The 20,597-nt window shown below is 39.3% G+C and overlaps 1 protein-coding gene and 1 long non-coding RNA gene across 2 annotated transcripts in view; one reads left to right on the top strand and one right to left on the bottom strand.

Moving 5' to 3' along the window:
- The first annotated feature begins 748 nt into the window (after nt 1-748).
- Nucleotides 749-20,597, top strand: part of LOC115195893 (MAGUK p55 subfamily member 7-like) — a 298,114-nt gene continuing 278,265 nt past the window's right edge. The window contains exon 1 of the mRNA XM_029756238.1: nt 749-906. The gene's annotated coding sequence lies outside the window, so the exon portion shown is untranslated. The remainder of the gene's footprint in view (nt 907-20,597) is intronic.
- LOC115195895 (uncharacterized) lies at nt 8,008-8,500 on the bottom strand. Its single transcript, XR_003878772.1, has 2 exons — nt 8,233-8,500; nt 8,008-8,114 (listed from the first exon to the last, which is right to left on the bottom strand). It is a non-coding gene; the product is annotated as an uncharacterized LOC115195895 (long non-coding RNA).

Here is a 20,597-nt window from a genome sequence, read left to right as displayed (position 1 = left end):
TCATGTCTTAAAGTAATGATGGACTGTTGATTCTCTTTGCTTATTTGAGCTGTTCTTGCCATAATATGGACTTGGTCTTTTACCAAATAGGACTATTTTCTGTATACCACCCATACCTTATCACAACACAACTGATTGGCTCAAATGCATTAAGAAGGAAAGAAATTCCACAAATTAACTTTTAACAAGGCACACCTGTTAATTGACATGCATTCCAGGTGATTATCTCATGAAGCTGGTTGAAAGAATGCCAGTGTGCAAAGCTATCATCAAGGCAAAGGGTGGCTACTTTGAAGAATCTAAAATCTAAAATATATTTAGATTTGTTTAACATTTTTTTTGGTTACTACATGATTCCATATGTTCTATTTCATAGTTTTGATGTCTTCACTATTATTCTACAATGTAGAAAAGAGTACAAATAAAGATGAGTAGATGTGTTCAAACTTTTGACTGGTACTGTCTGAATATTGTTTATATTTATAAAGCCTTTATAAATCGTTTTTACTACACCTTAATGTAAACATGGTGAATATCAAAATGATCTATTATTGCCATAGTCTATAAATACATTTGAATTCTGTTCTTCTCTTTTTCAAATAATGTTACAAGAGGGGACTTATGGTGCAGATAAACAACTGGCAATACCCAAAATGGGAATACCAGCCAATCAAAGAAGAGATTAATTGAACGACTTTGGGACTGGGCGTTTCTTTGTGAAATTCTCGTGTTCCAGACAGAGAAAGAACAAGGATGAGTTTGAGATATTGAAAAAGCCAGAAAAGTCTCCGTCTAGAATTGAAATATCTAGCTAGTAAGGCTGACTGCAAAGGCGTTTCTACCCCGAAGTGATCTGGCGAAGAGCAAACTGTGAGAGCAAATTTGCATTAATGCAACGAAGCTTGAGTGAGTAATATTGTGTTTGACGATAAACTATTCCGTTGCGTGGGAAACTTACTTGCAAGCGGTGCTGTCCTCATGGCAACAGTTAGTTAATAAATGAAGTTGTTTTCTAAATCCGCTCACATCTCCTTAGCAAAGTAACAAAATATATGGGAATAATAGCTGTACTTTCCAATATGCAAGGTTAGCTGTAGTGAGCTAGCACGGTTGCGAAGGAATACAGACCCTCTTCTTGAGCTCGAGCCAAGTGTTTTGACACGGAGCTTGTCACTGACAGCGCAGGAAACTGGGTAAATATTTGCAAACTAACCTTTTCTTATTTTTGGGGATTTGTATTGTTTGGAATAAGGACATCAGCATCAGAAACTATACATGTTATGGTAGCTATATATTTTATTTATTTACGTAATAGTGAAGCTAGCGAGCTAGCTCGGCTCGCTCTTAACTAAGCAACTTCAAGTTTTAGCACGCGACGTTGATAATAAAATGACTAATGATTCAGATTCTACAGATTACAATCACCATTTCTGTATTTTGCCCCATTGTATCATTGCTAGATTATGCCAAATGTTTATTGGTTTTGTCTCTGGCGTAGTAAGTACTGTAGCTAGGATGATGTCACCTGTAGCCGTTCTGGGTGACAGGTGTTAGAAATGTAAACACACCAATATTTGCACCGTACCATGTAATAGCATGGTATTTAGATCAAACAAAAAAGTGATTTTTAGTGATATAACTCAGTGTCTGTTTGTATAGTATTGGGATTATGGGTAACACTTTAGCTCTCATACCTGTGTAGTAACACTGTAATAGCATTGTTGTTACATCATATTTTAGTCAGGTGACAGACAGGGTGAGTGGGTGTGCTCTGAGGTCTTAAGGGCCAAGGGTCATAGGCTACTGATGTGATAGCTGATCTTCTTGCACATGTACAATCAAGTAGTGGGTGGACAAACCCCCAGGCCCAGCCATCACCATGTGGTTTGTGGTCTGCTGCAGGGGGTGAAGTCTAGGCCAAACCCGGGGATGCTGGCAGGGCTGTGGTCTGACTGGGGCTGCTCAGATCACCTTTCCTGTCTTCACCATATGGCTCGGAAGCTAAAGCCTGGTCAGATTCCTGTGGATTCTGGTTAGTCTCCAGTATTGATATGGTGTCCCCTTCCAGTAAATTTCCAAGGGGATCATAGAGACTCTTGAGGGCTTCACCCTTGGCTCATCTCAACTTCTTGGTTGTAACACTGCCAACTGAAATGCACCCAGCTCTATACCTGTGTGTAGTAGTAACACTGTACTGACTACTGTTACATAGCTAGTACTGTAGTAATTGCATTGTAATTGCACAGTAAGGAAGTAGGGCAGCTTTTGTTATTGAAATAAGGTCTAAGCGTCTGTACTTGCTGATTGAGACAAATCATTTCCTGCTGAGCTGTTGAGTAACCTAAAGCCAGGTTATGAATTTCTGTGGGCTTTCATTTTTCAGGAGGATAAGTGGAATATCTGTCAAATCAATTAAAAGTTTATTTGTCACGTGCGCCGAATACAACAGGTGTAGACCTTACAGTGAAATGCTTACTTACAGGCTCTAACCAATAGTGCGAAAAATAAGGTGTGTGTGTGTGTGTGTGTGTGTGTGTGTGTGTAAGTAAAGAAAAAAAAACAGTGAAAAGACATTTGAAAATAACAGTAGCAAGGCTATATACAGTTAGTCAGGCTTATTGAGGTAGTATGTACATGTATGGTTAAGGTGACTATGCATATATGATGAACAGAGAGTAGCAGTAGTGTAAAAAGAGGGGTTGGCGGGTGGTGGGACACAATTAGAGGTCGACCGATTCAAATTTTTCGACGCCGATACCGATACCAATTATTGGAGGCCCCCCCAAAAAAGCCGATACCAATTAATCGGCCGATTTTTAAAAAATGTCTTTATTTGTAATAATGACAATTACAACAATACTGAATGAACACTTATTTTAACTTAATATAATACATCAATAAAATCAATTTAGCCTCAAATAAATAATGAAACATGTTCAATTTGGTTTAAATAATGCAAAAACAAAGTGTTGGAGAAGAAAGTAAAAGTGCAATATGTGCCATGTAAGAAAGCTAACGTTTAAGTGCCTTGCTCAGAACATGGGAACATATGAAAGCTGGTGGTTCCTATTAACATGAGTCTTCAATATTCCCAGGTAAGAAGTTTTAGGTTGGAGTTATTATAGGAATTATAGGACTATTTCTCTCTATACCATTTGTATTTCATATACCTTTGACTATTGGATGTTCTTATAGGCACTTTAGTATTGCCAGTGTAACAGTATAGCTTCCGTCCCTCTCCTCGCTCCTACCTGGGCTCAAACCAGGAACACATCGACAACAACCACCCTCGAAGCAGCGTTACCCATGCAGAGCAAGGGGAACAACCACTCCCAAGTCTCAGAGCGAGTGACGTTTGAAACGCTATTAGCGCGCACCCGCTAACTAGCTAGCCATTTCACATTGGTTACACCAGCCTAATCTTGGGAGTTGACAGGCTTGAAGTCATAAACAGCGCAATCCATTGCGAAAGCTGCTGGCAAAATGCAGTAAAGTGCTGTTTGAATGAATGCTTACGAGCCTGCTGGTGCCTACCACCGCTCAGTCAGACTGCTCTATCAAATCATAGACGTAATTATAATATAATAAACACACAGAAATACTAGCCTTAGGTCATTAATATGGTCGAATCTGGAAACTATCATCTCGAAAAAAATATGTTTTTTCTTTCAGTGAAATACGGAACCGGTCCGTATTTTATCTAATGGGTGGCATCCCTAAGTCTAAATATTCCTGTTACATTGCACAACCTTCAATGGTATGTCATAATTACGTAAAATTCTGGCAAATTAGTTCGCAACGAGCCAGGCAATGAACGCAAGAGCAGTGACACAATTTCATGTTAGCAGGCAATAGTAACTAAATATGCAGGTTTAAAAATATATACTTGTGTATTGATTTTAAAGAAAGGCATTGATGTTTACGGTTATGTACATTGGTGCAATGACAGTGCTTTTTTCGCAAATGCGCTTGTTAAATTACCCGTTTGTCGAAGTAGGCTGCACAGCAAAAAGTCCAGTGTTGAATTAACTCCCACAGAGTTGATTTCAACACTTTTTGAGGGTTTATATAGGTCCACACTCTCCAGAGTTAAATTAACACTTTCAAAATAGTTAAACATTTAACACTGCCAGAGTTCCTTTTTTAACTCGCAAAACAGAGTTAATGTAACACTAAGGGATTAGACAACTAACACTGCTCCGAGTTAATTTTTTAAAACTATTTGTGTAGTGTTAATTTCACTCCCTAAAGTGTCAATTATCTACACTGAAAAAATGTTAAAATTAATTGTTAATTTATTCAATATTATTTATTAATTAATTTAATATATACTTATATTAATAAGAATTAATCACAATAAACAATCATTGTCAAAAACATTTATTTGTGCCTTTTCTCCCTTGCAGTCAGTTGAATTAAAACATTGTGAATGAAGGTATAATGTACATACTTTCATCTGAAACATTGTATGAGCTTTGAATATCAAACGGTTTATGAAATTTAAGCTCAGACATTTTTAGTAGACATCTTTCCACACTTCGTAATACTCTGAATGCATGATGATGGTCATCAAAATTCTCTGTAAATAGATTGTTTGTCAAAAAAAAAAGTTTTATCTTCAACCAAAAGTACATCACTTATTTGACAAAAGACTGGCATGTCTTCTTCCATTGCACTGCAAATAACTAGTCCAGCTTTATACTCTACACCATCAAGTTTAACCCAACTAGTTGAGAAAACATCTTTTGACAAGATCGTTTCAAGCATTTCATTGTTGACGACATTCTGATCTCTGAAGAGAAAATATTTAATTGGCCCATACTCATTTTGTTTGAGGGTGAAGGTTTCCCAGTGATAAGCAATGGCCATCTAATGCTTTTTAGCAAGCGATTTGGTTATGTTTTTGAAATTTTTAAAACAATCTTTAAACAGCTTGTGTTTGGCCTCAAACCTCATACACCACGTATATAATAAGGGGCCAATTTTCCTTATAGAAGATGGGTAATGGATCATAAAATGATGCTTAGTTATCAAGTTTCTATGTGGATACAAGTGCTTAAATAGTTTGTGGTGGTCAACAATCAAATGCTTTAAATATATTGTCATACCTAGAGTGAGAGAAGGTGAAAAAACTATGTTCATTATTTGAAGTAACAACAGTAACAAATTCCAGTTTTTGTTTCCTGCAGGAATAATGTCACCAAACAACAGTGGGATGTTTTTCATAGAATTCAAACCAATGCCATTGCCAACACTCTCCAAAATAATATTTGTAGGACGATTTTTTCGTTCTAAAAATCCATAATCAAAACCATAAATCCTGGAAAGCAAGTCCTGTTCTGACATAAAGTGTTGTGTGAGATATCCAAAAAGCAATTTGATCTCATACTGAACCACACTCTCAAGAAGATCATGCATGATATCAAATTAATAGTTATTACAAACATGGAAATACTTCAAAGAATTAAGTGTAGATCATTTTTTCAAACCATAAAGTGACTTCAATTGTGGGTTTTCCTGGCAATGCATTTCAAACATATCTTTTCCACGAAGGATCACCTTAGGATCATCCTCACTGTATACCGTTTGACAATAATTACATTTACATTTTAGTCATTTAGCAGACGCTCTTATCCAGAGCGACTTACAGTAGTGAACGCATACATTTCATACAATTTCATACATATCATACATTTTTTTTCTGTGCTGGCCCCCCGTGGGAATCGAACCCACAACCCTGGTGTTGCAAACACCATGCTCTACCAACTGAGCTACAGGGAAGGCATAATAATAATAAGGCATAATAATTCTTCTCAATCAAACAAAGGCGACAGAAATTACAGCTACTGAATGACTCATTAAAACCAAGAATTGTGTGCATCCCTAGATTATCTCCAGTGATCTGACAGATTGTACCATATACCTGCTCATCTGAAAATGGAAGACTTAGCCCTTGGCTTTCTAGTTTTTTCAAATCATTTATCAACGGTTCTAGTATAACATCAAAACCATACTTGTGCAGATCTTGTGTGTGAAAAAGTGTTACCAAATGAATGTTCATCAAAACTGAATTACATTTTTGGGGAAAGTTTCTTACAACAAAATAAAGAGAGCCAATTTTGTGAATTCCACGTTTGGAGCCAAGGGGATTGGCTGTTTCAAAATCATCACAGTATAGTTGGATTTGTAATGCATGTCTATTAGCTGTAAACAAAAGGTGGGTTTTAAAATAACTTCCATCAAAAAAGTCTGTATAAGTGTCAGGCTCTGATCTAAACTCTTTCTTTAGTAAAACACAAATGTCTGGATTTCTGCACATGAACTTCAATGTTTCTAAAATCGGCACATATATAAAAGTATCCTTCACAGTTACTTGATCATAAGTACCGGATTTCTGATTTCGCCTGTTGTCATATCTCACTCCCAGTGTTATTTCTACTGGCTCGACAACTCCCCATTTTTGGTGGTAGTATTTATTTAGTTTCCATTCTGTATTTAGATTTGTGAACGGGTTTTCATAATCTTCAAAAGATTCATTTTCTCACAGATATGTTGGGGTCAGTTATAGGTAAAGCAGAAATAGCTGTATGCTTTGCTTGTGAGCGAATCTCACTTGTTAGTTCTTCCAAATCTCCTACAATTGAGGATACCAAACTGTTGGAAATCCCACTCCCCTGTAATTTGGCCACGATGGATGCACACATTTCTTTAGTTGGATCTTTAGGAAGTCCTGATTCATTGCTCTCAGAATAAACACTGGAAGAGCTACATTGATTTTGTGGATTAAATGTGTCCTCCAAAGCATGTGCCTGAGATGAAGTTGCAACTGGCCCACTAGATGAACATGCAACAGTTGAAGTTTGAGCAATTTGCTGAACATTACTATGAACACTATTAAGGTGCTTCCGAAAACCTGTATATGTTAGGAACTGATGCCTACAGCCTTGCTGAGAACAAAACAATTTGAACTTGGGTCAAGGATAGTAACCATGTTCAACTCTTAAATGTGAAATCAACTGTTGACTGCTGGGATAATATTTCTGACACATGAAACAGGTCAACATTGTTATAGCTTCTTAATCACAGAGTGAGAGTGCTACTGGCTGGTTAAGCAGTCTCGCTCTCAAGTCTTTAACTCTGGGTGACTCCTTCATTTTCCCCACATCAATGTTATACACTGTTGTCTGCAGGAATGTGTAAAAATTCACAAGTGCCACATCGTAAGACAAATGAAACATAAAATGTGCTTTGAAAAGTTCATCACATGCCCTGAGGGAGCGGTTTGCCTTGCATGGGATGAGACGCTTATCCATTGTGATGTAGAAGCTCTCAATCTTGCTCTTCTGACGCCCAACAGCGAGGAGGTACGGCTGCTGACCCTGCTGGTTGCGGAGATGCTCCTCCAAACTGCAGCATGACTAGGGTTGAGATCAGAAAACTGAAAATTAGACACAAGAATAATGTGCAGCCACAGAGAAAACTACATTGTAGAAGTGATTATTCAAACATCTTTTCATTGGCTAGTGCAAGATGGGAATGAAGTAACCATCAGATTCTGTGACCTGCACTGTTGGAAAAAGTACTAATTTTCAGAAAATCACGCTGTGACTGAGATATTAAAATGCTGCTTATGCATATTGACTCATCAGTATTTAATGATGCACATAAATGTTTAATAAATGTTTAATATATCAGTCACAGCCCGATTTTCTGCTAATTTTGTACTTTAGCTTTAACTTAGTAATTTCAGTACAATTAACTGGTAATACTTTTACTTAAGTAAATGATCTGAGTAAATGATCTGCAGGTCATAGAATCTGATGGGTCACCAAATACAGTGGTACGCTGGTCACACACAACTAAACACGTGAAACACCGTCTGCATGTTGGGACATGTTGTTTGCGGCCCCTTTGATGTTCAAAGTGAAGGGGGGGAAAAAGACGTTAGCTCCAGCCTCAAACAAGATTTTATACAGTAAAAAAACATAACGCTTTGTTTTTCCTTTATTAAATCATCATTGATAAAGTTGGAGACGGTTTAAGTAACAAACTGTTAGCTAGCTTACCATACACTTCTAGCTAGCTAATCACCAGGACAAATTTGCTGCTCAGACCTGGCAACAAACACGGTTTTGTTAGGCATATATTCTCTGTAGATGTTTCATTGTTCTTACTGAAATTCTCAGCATCAATTTATAATTGTTTCAGTAAGTTTGAGTTAATTGCACTTACCGTGTAGTACTGCATGGGAGGGAGAAAATGGCGCCGACTTGTCTCCTCTGTCTCCAACCGAAGAAGTGAAATGCATGGGCGGAGCTTAATTACATCTCTGCGGAGTTGGGTTAACACTGACCAGATCAACTCTGTCAAATAACTCCAACACTGAACACCATTTAAATCAGAATGTGTTAAAATTACACTCTGGGAGTGAAAATCAACTCGGAAATGTTTAACCCTGAAATTTCAACAGTCCAATTTTTGCTGTGTGTGATTCGATGAGAAATTAACAGGCACTGCATCGATTATATGCAACGCAGGACACGTTAGATAAGTAAATAGTAATATCATCAACCATGTGTAGTTAACTAGTGATTATGTTAAGATTGATCGTTTTTTATAAGATAAGTTTAATGCTAGCTAGCAACTTACCTTGGCTTCTTGCTGCCCTCGCGTAACAGGTAGTCAGCCTGCCATGCAGGCTCCTCGTGGAGTGCAATGTAAGGCAGGTGGTTAGAGCGTTGGATTAGTAACCAGAAGGTTGCAAAAATGAATCCCCGAATCCCCTCTGAACAAGGCAGTAAACCCCCGTTCCTAGGCCGTCATTGAAAATAAGAATGTCTTCTTAATCTGACTTGCCTAGTTAAATAAAGATGTAAAAACAAACAAACAAAAAAATATCGGCAAATCAGTGGCCAAAAATACCGATTACCGATTGTTATGAAAACTTGAAATTGGCCCTAATTAATCGGCCATTCCGATTAATCGGTCGACCTTTAGACACAATGCAGATTGCCCGGTTAGCCAATGTGCGGAAGCACTGGTTGTTCGGCCCAATTGAGGTAGTATGTACATGAATGTATAGTTAAAGTGACTATGCATATATGATAAACAGAGAGTAGCAGCAGCGTAAAAGAGGGTTTGGGGGGGGGGCACACAATGCAAATAGTCCGGGTAACCAGTTGGTTACCTGTTCAGGATTCTTATGGCTTGGGGGTAAAAACTGTTGAGAAGCCTTTTTGTCCTAGACTTGGCACTCCGGTACCGCTTGCCATGCGGTAGTAGAGAGAACAGTCTATGACTGGGGTGACTGGGGTCTTTGACAATTTTTAGGGCCTTCCTCTGACACCGCCTGGTGTAGAGGTCCTGGATGGCAGGCAACTTTGCCCCAGTGATGTACTGGGCCGTACGCACTACCCTTGTGGTCAGAGGCCGAGCAATTGCCGTACCAGGCAGTGATGCAACCAGTCAGCATGCTCTCGATGTTGCAGCTGTAGAACCTTTTGAGGATCTCAGGACCCATGCCAAATCTTTTTAGTTTCCTGAGGGGGAATAGGCTTTGTCGTGCCCTCTTGACGACTGTCTTGGTGTGTTTGGACCATTCTAGTTTGTTGTTGATGTGGACACCAAGGAACTTGAAGCTCTCAACCTGCTCCACTACAGCCCTTCGATGAGAATGGGGGCGTGCTCGGTGCTCCTTTTCCTGTAGTCCACAATCATCTCCTTAGTCTTGGTTATGTTGAGGGATAGGCACCACCCGGCCAGGTCTCTGACCTCCTCCCTATAGGCTGTCTTGTCGTTGTCGGTGATCATCAACTTAATGATGGTGTTGGAGTCGTGCCTGGCTTTGCAGTCGTGGGGGAACAGGAAGTACAGGAAGGGATTGAGCACGCACCCCTGAGAGCTCCAGTGTTGAGGATCAGCGTGGCAGATGTGTTGCTACCTACCCTCACCACCTGGGGACGGCCCATCAGGAAGTCCAGGATCCAGTTGCAGAGGGAGGTGTTAAGTCCCAGGTTCCTTAGCTTGGTGATGAGCTTTGAGGAAACTATGGTGTTGAACGCTGAGCTGTAGTCAATGAATAGCATTCTCACATAGGTGTTCCTTTTGTCCAGGTGTGAAATGGCAGTGTGGAGTGCAATAGAGATTGCATCATCTATGGATCTAAACTTATTAAGAATTTGAAAGACTATACTGTAGGCTAGGTCTTTAGGAAATGAGGCATGCCTATCAAGAGCAAGCCTTACATGCTGACCACACCGCTCGCGTCGCAAATAAATGTATACATACATGTTATTCAGTCATTGCACCCACACTGCTCGCACGCCTCAGTCAGCGTCTGCATGGCGAGGCGCTAAAATATAAATAGGTTCTATTTTTGATGCTCAACGTGCTGCAAGTCTGGCCTCTCCCATCTCTCCAATGGTCTTTAGGAGCATATACCCACGTGGGTGATTGAAAGATGAACTGATGTCCACACTCCAGTCGGTTGTAGTAATGCACCGTAAAGTTGGTTGCCAACCGCCATATAAAGTCCAAAGAAGTAAAACAGAAGCCTGAGGAGGCAGGAGAGATGACAAAACGGTAAACCGAATTCCTTTCCCATCTGTGGATTAATTGTTGGGGTAGAGGTCCCAGAAAAAATTAGCTAACAACAGCAAGCTAGCTAGCTAAATTGCCATAAATGTTTAATGTTTTTCGACCTGTCCCCAAATTAATATAATTGGTTCACAGTTTGTTTTGATATTTCAACCTGCGTGTTATAAAATGCAAATCATTTTATAACATTTTTGACATGCGTTTTTCTGGATTTCTTTGTTGTTATTCTGTCTCTCACTGTTCAAATAGACCTACTATTAAAATTATAGACTGATCATTTCTTTGTTAGTGGGCAAACGTACAAAATCAGCAGGGGATCAAATACTTTTTTCCCCAACTGTACACCTTAGCTAAATACATTTAAACTCAGTTTTTCACAATTCCTGACATTTAATCCTAGTAAAAAGTCCATCACCACTTTATTTTAAGAATGTGAAATGTCAGAATAATAGTAGAGAGAATGATTTATTTCAGCTTGTATTTCTTTCATCACATTCCCAGTGGGTCAGAAGTTTACATACACTCAATTAGTATTTGGTAGCATTGCCTTTAAATTGTTTAACTTGGGTCAAACGTTTCGGGTAGCGTTCCTTAAGCTTCCCACGATATATTGGGTGAATTTTGGCTCATTCCTCCTGACAGAGCTGGTGTAACTGAGTCAGGTTTGTAGGCCTCTTTGCTCGCACACGCTTTTTCAGTTCTGCCCACAAATGTTCTATAGGATTGAGGTCAGGGCTTTCTGATGGCCACTCCAATACCTTGACTCTGTTGTCCTTAAGCCATTTTGCCACAACTTTGGAAGTATGCTTGGGGTCATTGTCCATTTGGAAGACCCATTTTAAGACCCAAGCTTTAACTTCCTGACTGATGTCTTGAGATGTTGCTTCAATATATCCACATCATTTTCCTGCCTCATGATGCCATCTATTTTGTGAAGTGCACTAGTCCCTCCTGCAGCAAAGCACCCCCACAACATGAGGCTGCCACCCCCGTGCTTCACGGTTGGGATGGTGTTCTTCGGCTTGGAAGTCTCCCCCTTTTTCCTCCAAACATAACGATGGTCATTATGGCGAAACAGTTCTATTTTTGTTTCATCAGACCAGAGGACATTTCTCCAAATAGTACGATCTTTGTCCCCATGTGCATTTGCAAACTGTAGTCTGGCTTTTTTATGGCAGTTTTGGAGCAGTGGCTTCTTCCTTGCTGAGCGGCCTTTCAGGTTATGTCGATATAGGACTCGTTTTACTGTAGATATAAATACTTTTGAACCTGTTTCTTCCACCATCTTCACAAGGTCCTTTGCTGTTGTTCTGGGATTGATTTGCACTTTTCGCACCAAAGTATGTAAATCTCTAGGAGACAGAACGCGTCTCCTTCCTGAGCGATATGACGGCTGCGTGGTCCCATGGTGTTTATACTTGCGTACTATTGTTTGTACACATGAACGTGGTACCTTCAAGCTTTTGGAAATTGCTCCCAAGGATGAACCAGACTTATGGAGGTCTACAATTTTTGGAGGTCTTGTCTGATTTCTTTTGATTTTCCCATGATGTCAAGCAAAGAGGCACTGGGTTTGAAGGTAGGCCTTGAAATACATCCACAGGTACATCTCCAATTGACTCAAATGATGTCAATTAGCCTATCAGGAGCTTCTAAAGCCATGACACCATTTTCTGGAATTTTCCAAGCTGTTTAAAGGCACATTCAACTTAGTGTATGTAAACTTCTGACCCACTGGAATTGTGATACAGTGAATTCTAAGTGAAGTAATCTGTCTGTAAACAATTGTTGGAAAAATTACTTGTGTCATGCACAAAGTAGATGTCATAACAGACTTGCTCAAACTATAGTTTGTTAATAACAAGAAATTTGTGGAGTGGTTGAAAAACAAGTTTTAATGACTCCAACCTAAGTGTATGTAAACTTCTGACTTCAACTGTATATCGAACCAGGAATACCAACACATTGTATTTGTTTAAAATGAACACAAATTATTTACAGTAACTGTTGATTTTTCATTTTCCCGCTGTACTGAAACCGAACCAAACTGCTGCCCAAAAACCTTGGGTTTGGTGAACCGTTACTCTCCTGCTAGGAAGTAGTACTTGAGGGTATCGACTGCCCATTTTGTTGTCAAACACTCCTTTTCCATCATTGAATACCTTCTCGTCTCTCTTGGAAACAACTTCTGGCTGATGTATTGCACAGGTCTTCTGTCATCCTCTTCTCCCTGCAGTAACACATCTCCTAGATCAACCGCGGAGGCATCTGTCTGCAGCTCTGGCTCCTGGCACATGCGCTGCTTTAGATCCTCAAAGGCGGCATCACACTCAGGGAACCATTTCATCTTCTGTGGACTTCCTGGTGAGGCCAGTGAGCACAGCAGCTCGGCCTGAGAAGTTGGGGATGAACCGCCGGGACCACCCCACCAAGCCCAGAAAGGACCTCAACTTCTTCTTGGTAGTCAGGGGTGGGCTGGACAACCCCATCTCCACCTTGCTCAGTTGAGGCTTGATGAGCCCAGCACGTAACCAAGGTATTGTACCTTGGCCTTGGCTAGATGCCACTTCCGAGCGTTGACCACAAGTCCAGCCTTGTGGATTCATCAGAAGATGTCTGTCAGATGGTGGAGGTTCTCCTCCCATGTGGAACTGTAGATGATGACGTCATTATTTACGCTGCTGCGTGCGCCTCTGTTCCCCTCAGAACACTGTCCATGAGCTGCTGGAAGGTCGCAGCAGCGCAATAAAACCCAAACGGCATATCTGAAAACTGGTAGGCCAGTGGGTGTTCTAAAAGCGGTCAACTCCTTGGACGCTTCTGTTGGAGGGACTTGCCAGTAGTGTTGAGCGATTAATGCTTTTTGAGGTCAGTTCAGCTTCGGTTCGATTATAAAACAAATTATCACAATTTCCAATTTCAGTTTTGATAATGCATAGTGCATTTAATGTTTCAAAAAACGATGTGAATTAAAAGCTGTAACAACACAAAATAAAGCAATTAACCTTTTCACATGTACCAACAAACGGGTGTGATCATTCTACAGTGGTCCCTGCAGTGTACGCTCAAACCGTTGTGATTAGAATTCTTATTTAGAACGTCCAGTCCATTTCTTATTTAGAACGTCCATTTACGCAACAATCAGCATTTGAACTGGCCACATTGTTTTTTCACAGAAACATTTTGCACAAACACAGTCCTTACAAAGTTATGTCCAGAGTGTGACCAGTTTATTTTTGGATGCAATGTTCAGACATTCACAGAAGTAGCTACAGCATAACACAATCATCCAAACCGGAAAATGTAGGCTACATTTGTCCTAGCCCTAACTTGGGAAAGATTGACGTAACACAAGCGGTCATTTTTACAACTATCGGCTGACAGAAACTACAGTATGAATTAGCTAATAGCAATGACTATTTATAATTAATCACATCATGGGTGAGCTCACCATTGATCTAAATAATTGAGTAAAACACTTTCTAGAAATCGAAAGTAATCCGACGATGGGTAGTTTGTGCGCGACGCCATTTTAGTTTTTTTGCATCAACCAAAGATATTAAGAGGAGACGATGAGTTTGGTCTGTTTATAGAATGCATGTTGAAGGGGGTGTGTCGTCTACGATCATTCACTTCTCTTCATTCACCTCCGGAAGTTTACCCGAAAGATGAGTGAACCATTCCTTCACCTCATTATACAATATTTGGTCTGACAGACGTTTACCTGACACCCAGAATGCATTGTATAATGTCAACAAACATGGCTCCACACATAGCTGGCAAATAGCTCATTATAATCAGTACAACCTAAAAAAGTATTTTACACATATCATAGGTGTCCATTACAATCTATGCAGTAATCGTTATGCGTTATTTGTCACCAGTACTTGAAAACGTGAATAAAACTGTAAATATATTATGCTACATACATGCATACATACATGCATGCATACATACATACATACATACATACATACATATTAGAGGTTGACCGATTAATCGGCCTAATTAGGGCCAATTTCAAGTTATCATAACAATCGGTAATCTGCATTTTGGGACGCCGATTATGGCCGATTACATTGCATTCCACGAGGAAACTGCGTGGCAGGCTGACAACCTGTTACGCGAGTGCAGCAAGGAGCCAAGGTAAGTTGCTAGCTAGCATTAAACTTATCTTATAAAAAACAATCAATCTTCACATAATCACTAGTTAACTTCTTATCGTCCCACCTGGCCAACATCCTTTGAAATTGCAGAGCGCGAAATTCAAACTACAGTATTATAAATATTTAACTTTCATAAAATCACAAGTGTAATACATCAAAATAAAGCTTAACTTTTTGTTAATCCAGCCCCTGTGTCAGATTTCAAAAAGGCTTTACGGCAAAGCAAACCATGCGATTATCTGAGGACAGCACCCCACATACAAACACATGAAAAACATATTTCAACCAGGCAGGTACGACACGAAAGTCAGAAATAGCGATATAGGAAATGCCTTACCTTTGATGATCTTCTTCTGTTGGCACTCCAAAAGGTCCCTGTTACATCACAAATGGTCCTTTTGTTCGATAATGTCCTTCTTTATAACCATAAAAACTCAGTTTAGCTGGCGAGTTTCAGTCAATAATCCACCCAGTTTCCCTCCATCAAAATGCATACAAAATTTATCCCAAACGTTACTAATAAACTTTTCCAAACAAGTCCAACAACGTTTATAATCAAACCTTAGGTACCCTAATACGTAAATAAACGATAAAATTTAAGACGGAGAATCGTTATTGTCTTTACCGGAGAAAAATACCAAAGAACGCGCTCTCTTCCACGCGCTTGGAAACACTACAGCCAAAATGGGAGCTACTTTTTTCAATAAACCAGCCTGAAACTCTTTTTAAAGACTGTTGACATCTAGTGGAAGCCCTAGGAACTGCAATCTGGGAGGATTAGGCCTTATAATAAAAGTGATGGCCATTGAAAATAGTGGTAGGCTGATTTTTATTTTTAACAGTTTTAGAAACTTTAGAGTTTTTTATCCAAATCTACCAATTATATGCATATCCTAGCTTCTGGGCCTGAGTAACAGGCAGTTTACTTTGGCCACGCTTTTCATCCGGACGTCAAAATACTGCCCCCTACCCAAGAGAGGTTAACTATACATGGTTGATGCTATTACTAGGCTAACTTGTCCTGTGTTGCATACAATCAATGCGGTGCCTGTTAATTTATCATCGAATCACAGCCTACTTCGCTAAACGGAGAATCATTTAACAAAAGCGCATTTGCGAAAAAAGCACAATTGTTGCATGAATGTACCTAACCATAAACATCAATGCCTGTCTTAAAATCAATACACAGAAGTATATATTTTTAAACCTGCACATTTAGTTAAAAGAAATTCATGTTAGCAGGCAATATTAACTAGGGAAATTGTGTCACTTCTCTTGTGTTCATCGCACACAGAGTCAGGGTATATGCACCAGTTTGGGCCGCCTGGCTCGTTGCGAACTATTTTGCCAGATTTTTACATAATTATGACATAACATTGAAGGTTGTGCAATGTAACAGCAATATTTAGACTTAGGGTTGCCGCCCGTTCCATAAAATATGGAACAGTTCCGTATTTCACTGAAAGAATAAACATTTTGTTTTTGAAATGATAGTTTCCGTATTTGACCATATCAATGACCAACGACTCGTATTTCTGTGTTTATTATATTTTAATTAAGTCTATGATTTGATAGAGCAGTCTGACTGAGCGGTGGTAGGCAGCAGCAGGCTCATAAGCATTCATTCAAACTTTACTGCGTTTGCCAGCAGCTTTTAGCAATGCTTGCTTCACAGCTCTGTTTATGACTTCAAGCCTATCAACTCCCGAGATTAGGCTGGCAATACTAAAGTGCCTATTAGAACATCCAATAGTCAAAGGTATATGAAATACAAATGGTATAGAGAGAAATAGTCGACGCGTCATAATTCCTATAATAACTACAACCTAAAACTTCTTAATTGGGAATGTTGAAGAACTGGGAGAATTGAACCACCAGCTTTCGTATGTTCTCATGTTCTGAGCAAGGAACTTAAACGTTAGCTTTTTTACATGGCACATATTGCACTTTTAATTTCTTCTCCAACACTGTTTTTGCATCATTTAAACTAAATTGAGCATGTTTCATTATTTATTTGAGACGAAATAGATTTTATTTATGTATTATATTAAGTTAAAATAAACGTGTTCATTGTTCATTCAGTATTGTTGTAATTGTCATTATTACGAATATATATATATATATATGACATATATATTTAAAACAAATTGGCCGTTTAATCGATATCGGCTTTTTTTGTCCCTCCAATAATCGGTATCGGTATTGGCATTGAAAAATCATAATCGGTCGACCTCTAATACATACATACATACTGTATATGCCTATAGTAGAAACAACAACACGATATACAGAAAATAAGGAACTTACTTTGATAGGAACACACACATATCCAACGTTATTATTTGTAGGGAAAACAACAAGGAGGGCAATGCGAGCGCCAGCCAGAAAATGTTCCAATACTTGCAAGACTGCGCAAATGTCTGCAGACTTAATCTGTGCAAACATTGGTGAAGTGTGTGGGCTCTCGAAGAGAGAAGTTTGTCTGGCTCAGTAAAGCATCAAACATAAATTGTAAGCAATGCTGAAATGGGCTACTTCTATGTGAATTAATGAGGCAGAACACACCTTCATTCAAACTGTTGTTAGAAAATACTACTTGTTAGAAAGTTATTTGAAATTGACAAGTTGAAACATAGCCAATAGATAATTAGCAGGCAGTGCGTGTTAACTGTCCTGTTGAGTAATAATCACATTTTGGAACAGTGAGTGCATTCTGACATCACGTGCATAAAACAACTCACTCTGGGGTGACCGTTAGAGATATTTGGAACTCTCATATGAAAAGGTTAATAGAAGTCCCATGATGGTAGTGACTGCCTATGACTGCTTATCACTTATTAACCATCAGTTATTCACATTACTTTACTTGAATACAATATTTCAGTTGTTGTGTATATTACATTTGTTTTATTTGATTACTTTATTATTTAATTCCAAGTCATCATCTGATCTCTATAGAGCTGCTGTCTGACAAAATCACTATTTTAGTAGATCTTCAAAGTATTTAAGGCATACTTTTATGACTGTTGAATACCAACTTTCAATCACTAAGATCATGTATTTTCAGGTAGAAATACCTCTCGAAGATACTGCTCTCCATGTATCCCCTCTTGTATCCCCTCTCTTACATCGCAGACATAAAAGAAACACAGACCGGACAAGTAGCCGCGCAATGAATTATGGTCATTTTAGTTAATTATCACATTTTCCGCACTAAACTATGTAGAACATTGGCCTGTTGTAAAATACAACTCCCTACTACATCGCACAGTTCGGCATGATTTGATTTACTCTACCGTTCAAAAGTTTGGGGTCACTTAGAAATGTCCTTGCTTTTGAAAGAAAAGCACATTTCTTGTCCATTAAAATAACATCAAATTGATCATAAATACAGTGTAGACATTGTTAATGTTGTAAATGACGATTGTAGCAGGAAACGGCAGATTTTTTTAATGGAATATCTACATAGGCCCATTATCAGCAACCATCACTCCTGTGTTCCAATGGCACGTTTTGTTAGCTAATCCAAGTTTATCATTTTAAAATGGTAATTGATCATTAGAAAACCCTTTTGCAATTATGTTAGCACAGATGAAAACTGTTGTTCTGATTAAAGAAGCAGTAAAACTGGCCTTCTTTAGACTAGTTGAGTATCTGGAGCATCAGCATTTGTGGGTTAGATTATAGGCTCAAAATGTCTAGAAACAAAGAACTTTCTTCTGAAACTCGTCAGTCTATTCTTGTTCTGAGAAATGAAGGCTATTCCATGCGAGAAATTGCCAAGAAACTGAAGCTCTTGTACAACGCTGTGTACTACTCCCTTCACAGAACAGCACAAACTGGCTCTAGCCAGAATAGAAAGAGGAGTGGGAGGCCCCGGTGCCCAACTGAGCAAGAGGACAAGTACATTAGAGTGTCTAGTTTGAGAAACAGACGCCTCACAAGTCCTCAACCGGCATCTTCAATAAATAGTACCCGCAAACACCAGTCTCAACGTCAACAGTGAAGAGGCGTCTCCGGGATGCTGGCCTTCTAGGCAGAGTTCCTCTGTCCAGTGTCTGTGTTCTTTTGCCCAATATTCTTTTATTTTTATTGGCCAGTCTGAGATATGGGTTTTTCTTTGCAACTCTGCCTAGAAGGCCAGCATCCCGGAGTCGCCTCTTCACTGTTGACTTTGAGACTGGTGCTGATGCTCCAGATACTCAACTGCACATTGAGCTCACAGAAAAAAAAAAAAAATGTAATTCAAATAATTGAACCAATGTCTGTCAATTAGTTGTTTAAAAACAAAATATTGACCTGCTATTTCGGTTAATCGCTCATCGCTACTTGCTAGTAACCTTTGCAATGGTCAATTGTGCTCAGATGCTTGGCTTTCCCCGGCCTCTCTGTGAATTCATCCACCCGAGGCATCAAAGGCAGAGAGGCTGTTGACTTTGTGAAAGTAGCGCAACTAGGGTTGTGGTGGTCATGAAATCTTGTCAGCCGGTTATCGTCATGCACATCACTGCCGATATCACTGTAATTGACCTCAATTAACACAAACACGTTCAGCATCTCCAGGCCTCCATGCATTCATGGATGCAAAATAGTCACCTTTTGGCGAAATTTACCGTTTTGTATCCAAAATAGGTGACCTACATGATTCGTGTAGATCCGATGAGAAAAGTTTTGGATGACTACTGACTGTATGCGAACGAGGGATGCGCGTTTGGAGCAATACTGGCTGTATCCAAGGCTCAGCCAATTGTTCACATAACAACAGAATGCAGCACACGACTAAAGAGAGAAAAGACAACCAATTTGCTAGTTACAGATCAGCGTGCGTTTTGGAAAGAGAGTGGAACGGCAGTTTGCCAGTTAACTTACAGCAGCGCATACCCTGAACGATATCGAAGAGGTAGGTGAGAAGCCTGACCATGGAGATGGGGGTGAGAAGGTGATGAAGCATACTTCATGAGCTGTAACCAAAAAACAACTGGCATTTGGAAAGTTTGAGATGAGGGGAAAGTGTGGTGGAACACGTATTGTTATCATTGTTAAGGATCTTGCTAGCTGGATCGAATTATCCGTTTGCTAGCCAGATAAATGTTTAGCAACATTAGCCATCTTAACTGATCAAATAATTGAGTTTATGGTGTGAAAATTAGTTGGCTAATTAAATCCGACAGCTAACGTTAGCTAGCTAACGTTACAGTATCAGATGAGCTAACGTTAGTAACCTAACCAATTCGCTATTGTATTAGCCTCTCTAGGATATGTGGGACGAAATCGTGCCAACTACGTAACAGCCAGTGGAATCCAGTGGCGCGTTATTCAAATACCTTAGAAATGCTATTACTTCAATTTCTCAAACATGACTATTTTACACCATTTTAAAGACAAGACTCTCGTTAATCTAACCACACTGTCCGATTTCAAAAAGGCTTTACAACGAAAGCAAAACATTAGATTATGTCAGCAGAGTACCCAGCCAGAAATAATCAGACACCCATTTTTCAAGCTAGCATATAATGTCACATAAACCCAAACCACAGCTAAATGCAGCACTAACCTTTGATGATCTTCATCAGATGACACTTCTAGGACATTATGTTATACAATACATGCATGTTTTGTTCAATCAAGTTCATATTTATATCAAAAACCAGCTTTTTACATTAGCATGTGACGTTCAGAACTAGCATACCCCCTGCAAACTTCCGGTGAATTTACTAAATTACTCACGATAAACGTTCACAAAAAACATAACAATTATTTTAAGAATTATAGATACAGAACTCCTCTATGCACTCGCTATGTCCGATTTTAAAATAGCTTTTCGGTGAAAGCACA

This window comes from Salmo trutta, chromosome 6, assembly GCF_901001165.1.
Source record: "Salmo trutta chromosome 6, fSalTru1.1, whole genome shotgun sequence".
Classification (NCBI taxonomy): Eukaryota; Metazoa; Chordata; class Actinopteri; order Salmoniformes; family Salmonidae; genus Salmo; species Salmo trutta.
The sequence above is the reverse complement of the archived record's forward strand: the minus strand, read 5'-3'. Positions and strand labels throughout refer to the sequence as shown.